The sequence below is a fragment of the Capsicum annuum genome, chromosome 2, assembly GCF_002878395.1.
Source record: "Capsicum annuum cultivar UCD-10X-F1 chromosome 2, UCD10Xv1.1, whole genome shotgun sequence".
Taxonomy (NCBI): domain Eukaryota; kingdom Viridiplantae; phylum Streptophyta; class Magnoliopsida; order Solanales; family Solanaceae; genus Capsicum; species Capsicum annuum.
The window spans coordinates 3,183,361-3,200,187 of record NC_061112.1 but is presented as its reverse complement, the minus strand read 5'-3'; positions in this window follow the sequence as shown (position 1 = coordinate 3,200,187).

The window sequence follows — 16,827 nt, the reverse complement described above, 5'->3', positions numbered from 1 at the left end:
ACATGGATAACAATATCATTACAACATCGCTTACGAACCATTCACACTCATTGGGCCATTATGCTAGTTCAAAATATTGTCAACATGTGACTAGACATTTTACTTAGACATTTTCAAAAACACCTTGTGTTCATACCTTTATCAAGCCAAATTCATGGAAGAATTCATTGCTATTAGGGTTACTCAAGACCCATTTGTTAAATTACATACAAAAAGCACCCACATATGAAAATCATCACCAATAACATATATAAATACAAGTCTAAGAAAGATCCAACATTATTCATAATTAGACAACAAAACCCTCATCATCTGAGTTCACAATCACCATTTTCAATTATTAATCCATGTGTAAAATACATGGTTTTTCAGGTATTTAACAAAGGATAGTGTTACATTCCTTAAACAAGATTATCCATCAAGGAACTTGACTCCTCTTTGCCTCTAGATGACCACCCTTGAAACCCTACCCTCTAAATCTTCAAAGATGTGTTTGAGAGAGTATTTAGGATGTTTGATCTACTTAAGATGTGTTTTAGGAGGTCACACACACTTATATAGTGAGGGGACTTTAGGGTTTTGGGGTAGGAAATGATTATAAATCCCCCCAACTAAAAACTAAAAAGTGGCCTTCCAGGTGGGTACGACTTACTTGAGTTAATCGTACCCTAAGGTACGAGTGGTACCCTAACTCGTGCCCAAGGACTCATACATTGCCCAAGGTACGATCACACACCTAGACTTATATTCAAAGGGTACGACGTGTGCCTTAAATCATAACCTCAACTCGTACCACAAATAGTCCATTCAAGTTCAAGACAACACTTTATACAACTAGATTAGGTACGACTCGTCCCCTAATGTACTATTGAGGGGAGGCTAACTCGTACCTAGGACAATGAGTAAGTTGTACCAAGTCCAGAATCCTCAAACCAAGGGAATTATCTAAGGGTCTAAAGCCTAGGTATTTCAATTCTCCCCCACATGGATCATTCGTCCACGAATGATGGGTAAGGAAAACATAAACACAAGTTATTACAATCAACTAACCTTTTAACAATTAGAAAGCAAGGCACACAACAAGGATACAACACACATCACAATCATTATCAATTAACCATTTATTCCTTCGACCATGGGACTCAAACCCATCATTTACCAAAGACATTTGATCAATTAATAACTTAGGAACTTTAACCCATCGTTTATCATCATACTTTCTCAATGTAAAGTTTAGGGACTCAAAACCATTGTCTAACAAAGACATAATTCAAGGAAAAAATATTAACACATACATTTTCATGAGTCCCTAAAATGGCAAGCAAATGTAGATACTTGGACTTTATGTCCTCCTCTGCCTCCCAAGTAGCTTCCTCGGACTTTTGGTTCCTCCATAGAACCTTCATCGAAGCCTCTTCTTTTGTTCGTAATCATCGAACTTGATGATCTAAGATCTGCACTGAAATCTCCTCATTGGAAAAAGAGTCTGAAATACCAACACCCTCCAAGGGAACAATCAACGAAGGATCACCAACATATTTTTTCAACATAGAGACATGGAAAACTAGGTGATGGAGTTCAAACTGGAATGTAACTCCAACTCATAGGAAACATTGCCAACCCTTTTCAAAATCAAGTAGGGACCAATATATCATGGACTAAGCTTCCCTTTCTTCCCAAATCGCATTACTCCCTTTCATGGGAGACACCTTCAAGGAAACCCAATCGATAACATTAAACTCTAAGTCCCTATGCCTCACATCTGTATAGGACTTTTGGAGACTTTGAGTGGTTTTCAACCTATCACGAATCACCTTCACCTTCTCTAAGTCTTGGTGAACTAAGTCTGGGCCACGTAACTTACCCTCACCAACTTTGTACCACCTAATAGGAGAATGACATCTCCTACAATACAATGCCTCAAAAGGGGTCATACCATTGCTAGAGTGGTAACTATTATTATAGGAAAATTCTATCAAAGGCAAATGGCCATACCAATTACCACCATAATCAACCACACAAGCACGCAATATATCCTCCAATGTTTGGAAGGTTCTCTCTGCTTGCCCATCCATTTACAGGTGGAAAGCGGTACTAAGACACACCTTAGTCCCTAAACATTTTCGAAATGACTTCCCAAATCGAGATGAAAATAGAGGACCATGATCTGAATTAATATAAATCAAAGCACCATGCAATTTCACAATCCCTATAAGATATAGCTTAGCATAATCCTGCCGAAAAATTAGTCCTCACGGGCAAGAAGTGAGTGAACTTGTTCATCCTATCAATAATGACCCAAATAGAATCACATTGATTCTGAGATCGGGAAAGATCGGTAATGAAATCTCCCACTTCTACTCGGGCAAGGAAATCTCTTGGTACAAGCCTTCGAGCCTCATGTGCTTAACTTTCACTTATTGACTCACCATGCACTTAGCCACATAACTATCCACATCTCGTTTCATATTACCTCACCAATAGAACTTGCTAAGACCATGATATATCTTTGTATAATTGGTATGTATAGCATACCGAGATTCATGATCCTCGTTCATGATTCTTTCCCTCAATCTATCAATATTGGAAACACATAGCTTGCCTTAGTACCTCCAGATACCATCACCACCAATCACAAAGTTATTAACCTTGTGCTGACCTACATTACCCTTGATCTTCATCAAATCTGGATCCAACACTTGCTTTTTCTTTATCTCAACAACAAGAGACGATTGAGATACTGGATACACAAATACACCACCACCCTCAGAGTTTGCAAGACGTACTCTAAGATTAGCTAAATGGTGAATGTCCTTCACTAATTCCCACTAATCCTTATCCACATGGGCTAATCTTCCCATAGATAATCTACTAAGAGCATCGATGAATACATTGGCTTTACTCGTATTGTAATGAAGACTTATATCATAGTCTTTCAACAAATCAAGCCATCTCATCAGTTAAAGATTCAACTCTTTTTGAGTAAACAGATACTGAAGACTCTTATGATCAAAAAAGATGTCAACATAAACTCCATAGAGATAATGTAGCCAAATATTCAAAGAAAAAACCACGATTAACAATTCTAAGTCATAAGTAGGGTAGTTTTTCTTGTGAACTTTCAATTGCCTAGAAGCATAGGCTACCACTCTACCATGTTGTATCAACATACAACCAAGCTCAATGTAAGAAGCATCATAATATACTACAAAACCATCACTTCCTTGAGCAAGGTCAAAACCAGTGCTAAAGTTAATTTATGTTTCATCTTCTCAAAACTACCCTCACACACATTCGACCACAAGAACCTGACCTTCTTTTGGGTCAATTTAGTCAATGAGTTAGCTATAGTCAAAAAACTCTCCACAATCTCCTATAATAACCGGCTAGACCCAAGAAGCTCCAAATATCAGTTGGAGTCGTAGGTCTAGGAAACTTCTTAACTGCCGCAACCTTTTGAGGATCTACCATAATTCCCATACTAGAGATAACATAACCAAGAAAGGTCACAACTTTCAACCAAAACTCACACTTAGAGAACTTGGCATACAAATGATGATCCTTCAAAGTTTGTATTACGACACGAAGCTGATCGACATGATCCACCTCACTCTTAGAATAGACCAAGATATCATCAATAAAGATAATAACAAATAAGTCCAAGAATGAATGAATGACCCTATTCATCAAATCCATGAATGCCACTGGGGCATTGGTCAACCCAAAGGACATGACTAGAAACTCATAGTGACTATATCGAGTTCTAAAAGAGGTTTTGGAGATATCCACTTCCCTAATCTTAATTTGATAATAACTCAATCTAATATCAATCTTAGAGAAATAATTTGCACCTTGAAGTTGATCAAACAAATCATCGATTCTAGGAAGAGGATACTTATTCTTTATGGTCACCTTGTTCAATTGATGATAATCAATTCACATAAGAAGGAAACCATCCTTCTTGCACACAAACAATACGGGAGCACCCCAAGGTGACACACTAGGATGGATAAAACCTTTATCTAAGAGGTCTTTCAATTATTCCTTATGCTCTTTTAGCTCTACCAGAGCCATTCTATAAGGAGGGATAAAAATTAGACGAGTGTCTAGAACAAGGTCAAACCCAAAATCAATTTCCCTATCAGGAGGAATACGAGAAGATTGTTAGGGAAAACCTTAGGAAACTCATTAACCACGTGAATGGATTCTAGGGAAGGAATTTTGAGTTAGAATCTTTAGCTCAGACCAAATTATACAAATACCCCTTTGAGATCAACCTTTGGGCTTTAAGATACGAAATGAACTTCTTCTTAGGCACTAAAGAACCCTCTTCCAATATAATGATTGACTCATTAGGGAATTTGAACATGACCCTACGGGTCCAAAAACTAAGGAAGTACAGCACGAATGCAACCAATCCATCCTTAGAATAACATCAAAATCGATTATGTTCAAGTCTATCAAATTTACAAGAGTTTTTCTACCACTAACAGGTACCACACACCCCCTATAGACCCTTTTAACAACCACTGAGTCTCTTACCGAGGTAGAAACAAAAAAAGAATTAACAGACTCTCAGGATCAAAACCAAGATGCACGACCACAAATAGGGTCACATAAGATAAGGTAGACCTTTGATAAAGTAAACAATACACATCATCGAAGAAAAGTTTCAACATATCCATGACAATATTAGGAGACGCCTTAGAATACTTGCGGGTAGCAAGTGCATACAAACTATTCTAGCCAGTACCGATGCCAGAAATAGAAGTAGAAACAGAAATAACGCCCTTCGATGCAGGAGTAGATAAAGTAGAAATAGGGGCCCTATTGGCCCAAGAAGCTGCTAGAGAAGGGTAATCTTATTACATATGTTGAATCTAACCATATCTAAAACATCTGTTCTGACACTTCTCACGCTAACCATGATGAGGCTGACTATAGAATCTACAAGGTAGGTAGGATAGAATTAACTAAGTTCTGCCAAACTGAGATTGGTCACCCTGTGCCCAAAACCCACCACTAAACTGAGATCGATGATCACCCAATGACTTTGGGGAAGGAACACTTGCCGAGGAGAAAGAACTCAAACTCCCCCACTTCTTCTTAGGCCATTTCCCCCATCTCTACCACTATGCTCGGAAGGTCTAAACTTTTTCTCTTGCCTTTCACTAAACTCAACTTGTTTTCTTTTCTCTTCTTCTAGTTGTTGTATATAAATGATCAACCTAGAGATGTCCATATTTTTTATCAATAAGGCCACCTTGCTCTCAAGCACCAACTTGCGGGACAATCCTGAGGCAAACTTATGCATCCTAGCCCTCATACTAGAAACCATCTCGAAAGCATACCTTGACAATTGATGGAATTTCAGGTCATACTACTGAACAGACATCCTCTTTTGCTTTAAGTTCACAAATTCTTCTGCTTTTTCTTCCCTCAACTCTTGAGGAAAGAAGCAGTCTAAGAAGGCCTCTGACAAATCCTCCCACGTAAAAGGACTATCATCTACACCCCTAGAAAACTCCCATATTTTGTACCATTGGTACGCTACATTCTTCAATTGGTAGAAAGAAAACTCAACGGCCTCAATCTCCAAAGCATGCATGATTTGGAAAATCTTTTCAATTTCATCAACAAAGCCTTGAGGATCCTTCTCAGCCTTTCTACCTATGAACATAAAAGGGTTTAACCTCATAAATTGGCCAACTACTGTGACCTCAAAATAAATAGTAGTCGGAGCACCACACTCCAGTTAAGAGGCCACCAATTGAGTCAAGAGGTTGATAAAGCGACAAAACTCGACATTAGCAGCATCCTCTTAAGGTGACGAAATAAGAGAGTTACTCTCATAGATGAGGTTGGTGGAGACAGGTGGGACCCCATAAGGATGGTCAAATGCCACAGCTCTAGCTCGGGTGTGAACCCCAAAAGTTAGCTGAGCTCCATCCATAGGGCCCTCAGTCGGGGCCGAGGTGTTTGCTTGGGTATCAGATCTCCTTAGAGGCATGATCTAAAAGATAAGAAAATAGAAATTAGAGGAATCCAAGATCTTAGACTCTATAGCTTGAGATTGAAACATAAGAAAGAGAAATATTCCTAAATGTCTAAGTCCCTCACTTATAAATGTGGTGCGCTTCACACCTATGAAAGATACTCTACTTGACATGGCATTTTAGACACCCAACTGACCATGAACCTATGCTCTGATACCACCTTGACACACCCCAAAATTAAGCCATGTTTTATGGGCATCTCGAGCCCAACTTGGACCAGAGATCGCCCCATTAACCTAACCCAATCATCATACCAAACCATAAGTGTTGGATAAACTCTGAACATGTATCAAGATAGCGGAAATTAAGACTAATAATCAATACTTAGACAATATCTAACATTTCATAAATGTCAATATTCTAACCAATGCACCTAACTCCGCAGTCGTTCACAATGCCTCTACATAAATTCGAAGTCTATATAAGTATATGTTGGGGCATTCCCTCGATAATTACCCAAAAAATAAATCAAAGACAAGTCAATAATAATAAGTTAAAGACTATGAAATATGTGACTCCCAAAGTATGGAAGCTCACAACTTCAATGTCAATCATATGATCCAGTCGAACACCTGTCACTACTTTGGAAGAGAAGAAAATTCTCTGACCACTATGTCGCATGTGGACATAGCATCCAGAGATAGTTAGTGTTTGGAGCGCTAGCATATAACTGAAGGATAAGGATATAATAACAGTATCAATTAAAGCCAAGTCATTATATCATATTCAACCATATTTATATACATCATCATACGAGCAGATTAATATATATATATAGCATATTCAAAATGTATCACAAGGAAACAAAACTTAGCAACACTCTCAGCGTACTCATTAACATGCCATATGGTGGAGGACTCTAATTTTCCCCACTTATAGGTTCACACATTTCTTATTAGTTGAGGGACTTCAAACATACATACATATTCATTAATCAAGGGACTTTAACCACATAAGCATATTCATTTGGCAAGGACTCTAATCATGAGTCATTTTACTTAGGCAAGGGACTCTAACTTCATGCTATTTCATTTTAGTAGGGGACTCTAACCTCAATCCATATTAGATAGGGGTTTCTAACCCCAAGCTGACATATTCAAGCAAGGTACTCTAATCTCTTATGTTTCATTAGGCAAGGGACTCTAGACTCTTGTATTTTTCACTAGGAAAGGGACTCTAACCTCAAGACATCACGACTATCATTAGTTAACATTGGGACTCTAACCCTATGTCCATACCTCAACATTCATTTATTTCAACACTTAAGGACTCTAACCCATTTAACCAATTTAATACTACACATGACTTTTATAGTCATTTGTCATTCAAACACTTCATTAGACGAATGCCTTAATTCAATTCTTTCATTCAATTTGATTTATGGTCATCAAAACTTTTACAAGCCATTTATTCCTCATCAGGAATCTCACACCACCTTTTAGTTTAACATAATTCAATTTTATGTTAGGGACTTTAACCTCTCTTTAGACATCAAACCAATAAGGTGATAAATTAACAAATCACATGGCCAACAATATCATTACGACATCACTTATAAACCATTCATCCTCATTGGGCCATTGCCCTAGTTCAAAACATTGTCAATATATGACTAGACATTTTCATAAACACCATGTGTGCATACCTTTATCAAGGCCAAATTCATAGAAGAATTCATTATTATTAGAGTTAATAAGGACCCATTTGTCATCCACATATGCAAATCATCACCCATAACATATATAAACACAAGTCTTATCAAGAGCCAACATTATTCATCATTAGACAATAAAACCCTAACTATTTGAGTTCAAAATCACCATTTTTAATTATTAATCCATGCATAAAATTCATGGTTTTTTAGTTATTTAACAGGGGATAGAGTTACTTTGCTTAAACAAGATGATCCACCAAGGAACTTGATTTCTTTTTTCCTCTAGATGACCACCCTTGAAACCCTAGCCTGCAAATCTTTAAAGATGTGTTTGAGAGAGTATTTAGGATGTTTGATCCATCATATAGTATTTGTGATAGGAAAATATAGAAAACATGTCTATAGGAACTAATTTGAAATAATACTTGCTTAATATGCCTTTATTTTTTTATTTCTCTATTTAAAATGATGTGTTGTTTAAGATCATGTATTCGTATGTTCTTTCGTGCTTGCCTTGCTCTTTTGATTTGTATCTAATAGGTATCATTAAGTGATGTTTAGGAATTGCAAGAGTCATCGAGTTGTTTACAATGGCTTATATTAGTTCTTCACATTTAGTTTTTATTTTTATTATTATTTGGTTTGTAATATTATTGTACAAACATTATCATTGATGTAATAATAAATATTGGGGACTACTTGGAGGGGGGGACTTGTGTGCTCTATGAATCGCATAGGTAGCATAACTTAGGTTTATACGATTACGTGATTTATCTGGACACTTAGGTAAATTAATTTAGAATTTGTTAATGAATTTGATTTATCACGTAGGCGAGCCTAATTCGGGACTTACTAATTAATTCACTTAGAAATCATGCCTATAGGGATTTTTAAGTAACTTTCAATCTTAAATTTAATCTTGACGTAATTTTGACTTTTGAATACCTTGATTAATATTTTTAATGTTTCATGCATGTCCATTTTAGTGTCTAAATAATTTCCAACATATCTATTAATTTTTAGCTATTTAAGAATCAAATTTTCGACAATAAAGCAAATTTTAGTATATAAATATGACTTCTCAGCATTAAGAAATAAATTCCCGCATATTAATTCACATTTCAACATTTAAATGAATCTTTTGCATATTAATGTGTTATTCAGCATGTTAAAAACTGTTAAAGACGAGGATTTAGCATGTCAATACATTCTCAGCATGTTAACGTGGAAATCCTGTGCATTAACTCATTTTTCAGGATGTTTAATCAAATTTCCAGCCTGTTTAATTAAATTTTCAGCATGATTAATTGTATTTTCAGCATTTGTAATGTAATTTTTGACATGTTTAAGTGAATTTTCAGTATTTCATTAATTTATAACACGTCTTTGCATAATTAAGGGATATCACTCTTAGACATATTCGTCTTTGACATGCTTCACAACATATTGTTTGACATAAACACCTAGACATCATGTTCATAGGTTTAATTATCTTTCGTACACTAAATTAACGTTCTCCTGCCTGCTTCGACATGTCTTTTTATTCTCGTGAATTCTTACCACATTATTATAAATGTTTTGACAGTTACTCTTTAATAAATAATTGTGTGACCCCACAGATATCATGCCTAGAGGTTAACTAAACAAAAAATAAGTAATTATTTATTTTTATATGTTAATCACATTAATCAATTCTTTAATAACCAAGAGGCTAACTTGGGATCATTATGTGCTAAGTGACGTCCAATGTGTTATGCGCTTTGAGTCTTAGAAAAACATAGCTTTATTTTGTCTAGACCACAAATTCAAAATAGCAAAGCCCAATGCCTCTTGGGCGATAAGTGGGATGATAGGTATTTTTAAAAAACGTTAGTTTTATCCTTGTCTTAGAATGCCTTTAGACTTAGCAACCAGCCTAGGTGGGGTGGGACGGGTACTCATTCGAAAGTGATGATCTCCAGAGACATTACCCAACATTTGGCATTATTACTTATTTAAGAATTCGGTCAGTGGGTCAGATAAGGATTAAACAAGTTAGGATTTTGATCCGAATGGAACCAAAACTTTTCTTTGTTTGTTTTTTCAAATTTATTCTTTTATTTACTTTGCATGTTTCTTTATTTGGGATAGTAGTTTATTACATAAGCAGTCCCCTTTTATTATAAATTATGTTATTTCTTTCTCCTTGCTTTTCTACTTTACATTATTTGTTATCTTTTTTTTTATCACCACCTAGCTAATGATTAGAAACAATAAAATAACAAGTTTGTTTATTCATTTCTTTATCACTTAGCTAACATTAAGTTAATAATAAGCAACCTTTAATTGATCACGTAGAATCTCCACGTAAAATATGAATTCGGCCGGGAACCACATTTGTGGACCTCGAAAGGTGCCTAACATCTTCCTTTCAAGGTAATTTGAACCCTTACCTGAATTTCTGGTGAACTAAGACTGAATAACAAAATAGGTTCGTAGTTAGCCTAGATCGGTGCCCTAACGTACCTTAATTCGTTAGGTGGCGACTCTTCACAATCTCCTTTCAAATAATTCGAAAAGAGTGGTCACGTCGAATCCCGCTTTTGCGAGAAAAATGGGGCGCGACATTCATTCTCTAGGAATGAAATATAACTGTGCCTTAAGTCTATCAAATTATGATAGCTTATAGCCTTTTTAAACATATAATGTAGAGAAATTTTTATATAATGTATCTTATAATTATAATATGGGTGTGAAAATATTATCATTTTTTATGATTACAATCATATTATCCCTCGCTCTTATATCCGTACATTCAATCATTTGTCTTCTTCCAGACATATTGTACATTGCTGCCACATTCACTTAAGAGAATGGGGCATATTCAATAGGATATGTCTCATGACTTTTCACCAAAAACATATTATTTTGCTTTAACCATCATAATATCATCAATATAGTGCATTGAGATTCAAACTCAATGTCTTATCCATATAAAGGTGTCTTAGACATAAATCGATGGGACTTGAACCCAATATCTTTGGTGCGATGAAAATTTAATCTACCATCTTATCCACTCAATGGCACAATAGGCCAAATATAATAGAATTCAAACTTGAGCCTATATCACTTTTGATAGTTACAGACATGTGATCACTGCAAACTCATCTAATTGATAAAAAAGGAACACAGATTCTTCAAAAATTCTTTAAAAAATTGTTATAATAAGTAAAGTATTAAAATCAATGACATGTAGTAACAATATAGAGTATAAATAGCACGACTGCCAAAGTGCTCTAAAGAAATTAATTAACTTAAACAAATATAAATAGGTGCATGGTAAAATTAAGAATCTATGTATCCTTAGTCGCATAATTTCACTTTTCTAGGGTAGTGATAATGATGATTTTGCCTGCCTCGGCAAGTAAGTATATATATACATATATAGAGAGAGAGAGAAGCAAGACTTAGCCCAAGGACTTTTAAACAACAAGTTACGCTCCATGGGTAAGATTTAACACTACCACATTGAATCATGATTTATGAGATGTTTTATAAATCAAGAACTTTTAAACAATAAGTTATTCCCCATGGATAAGAGTTGACAATACCATATTATGTCTTGATTTATGATATACTTTATAACTCTTGCCTTAGAGGCATGAATTAGTTCAGGGACTTTTAAATAGTACGTTACGCCTCATAGTTAAGAGTTGACACTACCATATCGTGTCTTGATTTATGAGATATTATATAACTCTTGCCTTAGAGGCAAGACTTAGCCGATAAGTTACACCCCATGGACAAGAGTTGACACTATCATATTGTGTCTTGATTTATGTGATGCTTTATTAGTTTTATCTCTAAGACAATACTTAGCCCAAGAACCTCCCAAAAGAACAAGTTACACCCAATGGACAAGTGTTGACACTACTGTATTTTTTCTTGATTTATGAGATGTTCTATAACTCTTGCCTTATAAGCAAGACTTAAATCAAGAATTTTCAAAGAACAAGTTATGCTCCACAAGCAAGACATGACACTGCTATATTGTGTCTTGATTTATGAGTTGTTCTATAATTTTTGTCTTAGCAGTCAAACTTAGCCCAAAGGACTTCCTAACAACAATCATGCTCTTAAATTTGCTTTGATGTCAAAAAAAGATCTCTTTGCAGATTATCCAACTTTTTATTTATTAGCAAAATATAACAGAAGTTGAGGAAAAAACAAAATAGAGAAATAAAAAAAGAGATTGAGAAAAAGAGAAAAAAGAAAAAGAAAAAAATAAGATTGAGAAAAGCATGAGAAGAAGAAAATAAAAAAATTGAGAAAAATTAAAATAATTAAAAATAATAGATTGAGAAAAAAAGAGAAAAAAGAAAAAAATAAGATTGAGAAAAGCATGAGAAGAAGAAAATAAAAAAAATTGAGAAAAATTAAAATAATTTAAAATAATAAAATAAATTCTGAGACCAATGAATTAAAAAAAAAAGAGAGAAATGAAGAAATAAATAATATTTAAGAAATAAAAAAAAAGTTAAAGAAAAAAATAAAAGAAAAATAAAAGTTGAGACAAATGAATTAAAATAAAAAAAAATTAAGGTAAAAAAAATAAAATAGAAGTTCAGAGACAAATGAGAATGGAAAGTTTAAAAATATTAGAGGTGTAAATGGGCAAATATGTATCTATGCATAAAAAAAAAAGCTATGTTACAAAATATAAAGTAAATACAAGAAGAATAGAGAGAGAAGAGATGAGACTTCTTCATTTCTCACGGAGGATTCTATTGAGATCCTTGAGGATGATTTACAATGAATGAAGACCTTCTATTTATAAGAAAAATTTACCTCTAATTTCTGACTAAAAGACAGATCCTTCAAATCCTGATAGATATCAACTAGATCTTGATAGATCTTATTAGATCTTGATAGATCTTATCTATATTCTTGATAGACATTCAATATAATGTAAATACATTCATAACACTTTCCCTTGAATGTCTAATTGATAGATAATGTGCCTCGTTAAAACCTTACTAGAAAAAATTCAGTAGAAAAAAAATCTAGTGAAGGAAAAAAAGTACACATCTCTAATAATACGTATTTTGGCTGCCTCATTAAAAACCTTATAAGAAAAACCCAGTGGGACAAAACCTTGAAAGGGAAAAAAAAGTACAAAACGTATTTGCTCCCTCTGATGAGAACATCAATAACCTTTTGCATCCCAATCTTGTGCATCATCTTCTTGAAAGTTGCAGTTGGAAGAGACTTAGTGAATAAATCAATCACATTATCACTTGAATAAATCTGTTGCATGTTAATATCACCATTCTTTTGTAGATCATGTGTATAAAAAGACTTACTTTGATGAAGTATGCTTCGTTCTATCTCCTTTTATGAATCCTCTATTAAGATGTGTTATGCATGCTGCAGTATCTCTGTAAAAAATTATGGGCACATTATCACATTCCAAACCACATTTTTCTCAAATGAAATGTATCATGGACCTCAACCGTAAGCATTCTCGGCTAGCTTCATGAATAGTTATTATCTCATAATGGTTCAATGAAGTGGCTACGATAGACTACTTTGTATAGCTCCAAGATATAACAGCGTCCCCACATATGAACACATAGCCTGTTTGAGATCGAGATTTATACGGGTTAATTAAATACCCAGCATCAGCATAATCAATAAGATCGAGACTTCAATTTTTAGAATAATATAAGATCATGTGTTTAATCCCATGTCGATGTCTCCTAGTAGGATCAAAACTATACCTTGCTAACAAATTAATCGAAAATGTTATATCAGGCCTTGTAGTATTTGCAAGATATATTTTGTCAAGTGACAATACTCAATATTTAATGTGTGACATCTTCAAGTTTGTGAAGTGCAAATCAAATAAGTTTTCACTTACCAAAATGCACCATTTCATGTGACTTGATAAATATTTCTACGTCAGCATGCTTAAATAAACGTAGAATTCATATCCTTGTAAACTTTCACAATATTGTGTCAAAGATATTGATGATATATCATTTCGTATCGATTCACAATGCGACATAACATTTTGAGATCTCATCACTTCATTATTTTCAGGTACCTCACCCTCTCCTAAGGCTCATTAAGTGTTATGTCATAGGCTCTTAAGAGCACATTACCTTCTTATTATGATTATTTGATCCTTATCCTTTTCAAGGATAATTTCATTTGGAACTAATTGGTCTACCATGCTTCACGCATGCATAGACTTTGTCCTTTAGGAACACAAGATAGGAGCACTTGCAGCTTAATATGAGATGCTTTCGGCATTTGACTTGAATTATCTTTTGAAGAGGATCTAATGATAATTCCTAACATATTTCATAGATGCTTATAATCTCCCCCTTATGTTAGGAAAACTAACATACATCCTCTACTTCTTTGAGGAATCCATCTTTGTGCATCAAGATATATTCATTAATTGTATACCGCACATAAAAAAACTTTAGATGAAATATTTGGTTCATGACCTTAAACCAATTGAGAGGGGAGAAATAATCATAATCTATTGGTCTGATGCATACAAGTGCTATTGTATACAACATATCATATTGAGTGATATTGTATGCAATATATCATTTTTCAGATCAACACGTGAAATTTTATTCTCATTAGCAATGATTTAGCTATTTATTAAAGGCATTCAATGCCAAACCATCATCATCAAGATGAATTGTCTTGATTATACAATCTGAAAGTTATGTTCTTAACTCAATTTTATTGAGCAAGCAACTTTATGAATGTCAAACTGCAGGTTGACAATGAATGTACATGTGATCATTTTATTGATGCATCTTTTCAAGATATCACATGATAGATGAATGGGCCCTTATTCGCCTTTTATACTTTTCAAATTTTAAGGAATTCAATCCCAAAATTAGTTGGTCCAACCAACTTATCATGAGAATAAGCAACATTAAAATTCATGAAGAATTTTTTGAATTCTCCAATATATGTTTATACTCAATATGCACATCTTCGGAATGTCATAATCGTTCGTCTCAATTTATGAATTTATTTGTACTAGTAAACTCCAAGTTTACCATGACATGTGTCTTTTATTTTTGTAAACTTCTTGTTTACTGTGACATGAATTTTGTATCAATAAACAATAAATTCTTAATTTATTATGGCATATGATTTCATCATGCTTAGGTAACTTTTCACATTCATGTTTCTTACGACAGTAACTTGAAGATATTCAATCTTTCAATTATTCTATCTCTTTTAGAGGTGGATTATGATTCTTCACAACAAAGAATATGTTCAAGTGTATATACAGTCACATTCACCCCCAGGGTATAGATCTGTATTTATAATAATCGAAATTCTCATTTCCAGAAATGAAATATAATCATGCCTTAAGTGTATCAAATTATGATAGCTACTAAAAAATAAATTGAGGCATACATATGATTTATTGCTACCATATTCAATTCAACGAATGAAGCATATTTAATAGGATATATTTCATGACTTTTTATCAAATACCTATTATTTTGCCTTAGCCATCATAATATCGTCAATATACTGCATTGAGATTCAAACTCAACATCTTATCCATATAAAGGTGTCTTAAACATAAATCGATGGGACTTGAACCCAACATATTATCATCCCTTTTGATAATATTGTTCTTGAGGAATAAATTTAAAACATAAATGGTTTCAAACCAATTATTTTTCTCCAAATCCAACAATAATTATATTATTAGTAGCAAAAGACAGATAACATAAGGAATTACTAACCTTGAAATTATCGTTAGATTTATAATCTTACTTTGGTTGGAAGAGTCTCGTGCTGCTAAACTGTTATGAAATACAAAGTAAATACAAGAAGAATAGAGAGAGAAGAGAGAAGACTTCTTTATTTCTCATTGAGGATTCTATTGAGATCTTTGAGGATGATTTACAATGAATGAAGACCTTCTATTTATAGAGGAAATTTACTTCTAATTTCTGACTAAAAGACAGATATTTCAAATCCTAATAGATAGAAATTTACTTCTAATTTCTGACTAAAAGACAGATATTTCAAATCCTGATAGATATCAGTTAGATCTTAATAGATCTTATCTATATTCTTGATAGACATTCACTATAATGTAAATACATTCATAAGCTAGTCTTTAAATGACTTTTCTAAAAGTCAAAGCCATCCACTATTTGAGTTGTAATTTCCTAGATTTTGTAAGCTCAATATCTCCTTGTTCTTCGTTTCTCAAATCACTCGGGACACATTGTTATCAGCTGCCAAGGCCCATTTTCGAGATCTTACACATTACTCAGTCATCTTACTATTTGTAATGGTTCTTTTTTCTATCCATTGTTGTGATTTATTACGGTACTAGTTTGGCCGCATGTGGCTCGCAATTTATTTTTAGATTTTTCAAAATTGTCTAAGAGACAAAATTGTATTTCAAATGCTTTCAAATTTATTTCTAGATTTTTCAAATCTTCTTAAAATCAACCTTATTTGATTTAAAATTCTTAAACTAATGAAAAGGATATTAATTGTCACTAATTTCGATGACTTCTAATAAGTAAAAGTTTACTATAATTATTTAATTAATTTTTAAATTCTTAAATATCAGGAAAATAGTGAAAGACTATTTTATCTAAAGCATAGACTTTTAATGAAGACAAATAATTCAAATAATATTTCTACGTACAGGTTATTTTATGCAAGATCAATTTAATGCACGTGTCCTTGCATCACACTAGAAATTCAACTTACTGTTTTATTGGTAAATAGATTGACACTCATTGTGGGACTAACGCAATTGTGGGGTGTTATCTTGATATTTTAATCATCTATTTGCTAAGTTGTTAAAATTTACTTTGCAAGGAAATTACATCAACATCACAACAAACATCATGAACAACACTGGAAGTCCCAACTCAACCATTGAAGAGAGCCCGATAATTATTACCATAATTATCTCTTTGATTATGTTACCTTCAACATACAGCCATTCCATTTGACCACAATCTCCACTCTTCTCGACTTGCAATGTCTGTCGACCGTCATTTTTCACGGCATCATCTTTTGCTTTATGGCAAGCTCATTTTCATTTCAGCGCCGCACTACATC